Consider the following 4,316-nt stretch of genomic DNA (forward strand, 5'->3'; position numbering starts at 1 on the left):
GTGGATGTCGTGCCTCACGCACCAACACAGCAGCTTCCTCCTTTCACTCTCCTCCAAACTCCTCAATAAGTCCTTAACAGTCTCTGTATTATTTCCATTGCTCACCTCCAGTATTAGCACACTTGGCTCTGGTTCCCTCCTTTCACGCTGCTTGGTCCTTCTTGGTTGGGTCATTCTGTCACGATTGTCCATGGGAGAGAGAGAGGATCAAGGCGCAGCGTGTAAAAAATACCTCTTCTCTTTATTTAGAAGATAACCAACGAAGCAAAAACAACAAATAGATAACCGTGAAGCTCTAACCGACAAAATGCAAACATGCAACCTTGACACAGACCTAGACATAGAACAGAACTAGACAATGACCCAACAAAAACCTGATGCCTATGGCTGCCTAAAATATGGCTCCCAATCAGAGACAAATGAACGACATCTGTCTCTGATTGAGAACCACTCAGGCAACCATAGACAACCCTAGAAACATACACTCAACCATAGACATACCTAGAAACATACACACAACCATAGACACAGCTAGACAACTATACTAAACATAAACCCAACTACTCTAATAAACCCCCTAAACCTTACATCCACCCTAGACACAACAAAAACCACATACATTCCCCATGTCACACCCTGACCTAACCAAAATACTTAAGAAAACAAAGAATACTAAGGCCAGGGCGTGACAGGATGTTCCACAGAGACTATAAGGGGAGCGACCAGTTTCATTCCATGCTCCAAGGGGAGTCTGCGAACCATCAAGTTTTACATTCAGACAATAATTATATAATGTTTAGATGTACGGATTATGTTTTTAAATACCATAATTATTTTAGCAATAACAGTCTTAATGTATAACTACTTCACTATTTTAAACTCATCAAGGGGAGAAAAAAAATTCCACCGGGTGAACAGAGTGTTGGCCTTTCCCAACGTCCGGGTGGAACCATATTTTAACCCTGCGATTCCGGTCAGACCTCCTTTACCAGAACACCGCGGCATCCATGCTGCTGAGACACGGAGGTAAACAAGATATTGGCTGCATTCCAAACACGTAAAAAACACCCTCAGCCCTCAAATTAAGTGGACACTTCTGATTACGTATTATGACGTCTGACGAGTTGACACTTGCAGGGGCAAGGGGCGAGGGAAGAATGAATTAATTTTAAGTGGACCGCTCTTGCCCATAAATGTGTCACTCGTTCGTCCCACAGTTGTGTGTTCAGTCATCATGGAACCACCGGTAGCTGTTGTGTGTGTATTATATGTGTTACAGTCAATTATGATTGCATTTCATATCTTGGCTAGAAGACAACGCATTCGCAGACATCGAATGATAGCCCTCCGACTATATCAGGTAAATCGAAAATTAGAATGTATAAGTGTGATGTCAGGGAATGTTGTATGCGCTAGCTAACATTTCCAAAAGCTAACCAAACAAAAACATCATTACTTTTATGATGTGTTTGAGCTGTCGTGTGCTTTAGAGGCACAATTTCTAACTTATTTAAATTTGTTTTTTACACTTGTATGTTGACTTCTCCATATTAATGTTTTTTTAAAGTTTTGGCTGACTTTTCTTAGCGGATGTAAAATAATTGCAATTTGAATTAGGGGGCCTTTCAGGCCCTGCAGTGAACATAATTGTACACTTGCAAACTCAATCATAAACGAGGGCTGAGGGGCTTACGTTGCCAACTTCCCTTGCTTGGCTATTCATTTGGAATGATGACAAAGATGGCCGTGGGGATTCCCCCAAGGGCATAAAGCGAGGGAAAGTGGAGGAGAGTGTGTCTTTTATGTGTTTGAAACGCAGCCATTACATTGAACTGTGACTATTTCCTTTAAAATGATAAAGATAGATGATTGAATTAAATTATACATATGACTGTTACCATGTAAACTATGAAGCGTGCACTCAACATAGAAAACAAGGATAGCAAATGTCAAACTGTGTTTCTGCAATAAGGTTAAGTACGGGCTATGAGAAACAAAAGCTATGTGTCACGTTGCCATTTATATATTATGTGTATCGCCATGTATATAGTGCAAACATGGTGTTAATCCAATTTGTAAGTCGCTCTGGATAAGAGCGTCTGCTAAATGACTTAAATGTAAATGTAAATGTGCTTAAAATGAAAAGGATATTTGTTAGGCAAGGGGTTTTACTGTGCGGCCTGCATACTCATTAAACGTCACCCATTGAACATGTTTGGGATGCTCTGGATTGATGTGTATGACCGACAGAGTGTTCCAGTTCCTGTCAATATCCAGCAACTTCGCACAGCCATTGAAGAGGATTAGGACAATATTCCACAGGCCACAATCAACAGCCAGATCAACTTTATGCGAAGGAGATGTGTCGCGCTGCATGAGGCAAATTGTGGTCACACCAGATACCTACTGGTTTAAGGTATCTGTGACCAACAGATGTATATCTATATTCCCGGTCATGTGAAATCCATAGATTACGGCCTCATTTATTTCATTTGACTGATTTCCTGATATGAACTGTCAGGAAAATCTTTGAAATCTTTGAAATTGTTGCATGTTGCATTTCTTTTTTTCATCAGTATAATTACTCATTACCAAGTAAAAATACCTACAAAGAAAAGATGAACTTCTCCTTTAGTCAACTTTATTGCAACATGTAAAAATAACTTTAAAATGTAAAGGATTTTTTTGTTAAATTGATCAGTTGATGAATTAGATTAAGAAAAAATATAAGCCTACTCAATAACATAAAAATAACAATTCTAGTGGTGGTGAGTAGTAGTCTAAATAGCTAATTTATAAAACGGGATTGCCTTTTTCTTTACAATGTAAACCGACAACTGTCTTCATCGGTTTCTTTGTTAAAAGCATTATCCCATCCTTGAGTCTGAGACCTTGTGAGAATCTGTGGTAGAGAAGAATGTAGTTATGAAAATGTACATTACCCTATACTAGTTATCATCACCATAATTTCTATAGTTTAGGCCTGCTACCTAGTTAGTTGTTGTATTATCCACCTAACAATAATTGTGCTTGCTACTCGCTGGCTAACTAGTTAGCTAAGTTTAGATGGATTTGATTATCTTATCTTCCCCTGAACCTTGTTCTCAGGGTATACGGATAATACCCCAAGGGTATTACATTAGCTAGCTAATGTTTAACCACATTGAAAAGGAACTAATGTTAATCATAGTGTGTTGACACAAGTAGCTAGCTAGGCTAGCTAGCTAACTTTAACATGCTGGGTGTGTCTCACATAATACCCTTGGGGTATTATCCGTATACCCTGAGAACAAGGTTCAGGGGAAGATAAGATAATCAAATCCATCTAAACTTAGCTAACTAGTTAGCCAGCGAGTAGCTAGCATAACTATTGGCCTGCTTTAGGCAGCTTGCTTGTCAAGGTTAAAAAACAACCTAATCCAAAAACACTCAACAGATGGCACGGAAAGTCTATTTTGTAGATGGTAGGCCTAACAAAAATGCGAGAGAAGCTAACGTTAGCTAGCTACAGTTATATAGCTAGCCAACACTAGGATAGCTAGCTGGCAAATGCTAACTAGCTAACTACCTAACTATGCTAAATTGTCCACCAGAATTCAAGTATTCAAAAAAGCAAAACAAATTGTATGGAAAACATACTTCTATCTCCTGTGTTGACATTTTTGTCATGTCTACAACATTTCGTTTTTTTGGCGGCAATCTGGATTTTGCACACCAAACTTATTCTCGACGTGTTCTTTGCACACTTTTTATTTTGTGGTATTATGGCTGTCCACAAACAATGATATAGGTGCATGCCGCCACCTACTGGATGGATGAAAATTGATCCACTTGAATGCAGAAAAAATAGGGGAAGGGTGAACAAAACCCAAAACTTTACCCCTTCAATCAGATTCAAATGTCTTCTCAGATCCCTATGCAGGTTCAGGAGCCTGAGTGAAGGAAACTCTTCATTCAGTATTCCCTGTAACGTTTTGGCCATGAAGTTCTGAAGATCCAAAAATCGTTTTGCCGTCCTCACATTGATTTGTAGTTTCTTCGATTTTTGTATTAGTATGTCCAGTGCAATATATCATTTGACAAATGCAACAAAGTCTACCTTCTTCCTTGTTAGTATCTCAGGATCCCTCTGATGAACGACATTCACTGCAGGCTGTGGGATATCCACTCTCATCTTATCTCCACTTGCTCTTTCCACTATTTGCACTGCCTCCACATAGGAGACCTGCTGGATAGCCCTGATCCTAGCTACTTCAACCTCTTTTACTCTAACAGGGCACTCCGGGAACTCGGGAGCGTGGTTCCCATTACAGCAC

The sequence above is a fragment of the Salvelinus alpinus genome, chromosome 20 (assembly GCF_045679555.1).
Source record: "Salvelinus alpinus chromosome 20, SLU_Salpinus.1, whole genome shotgun sequence".
NCBI lineage: Eukaryota > Metazoa > Chordata > Actinopteri > Salmoniformes > Salmonidae > Salvelinus > Salvelinus alpinus.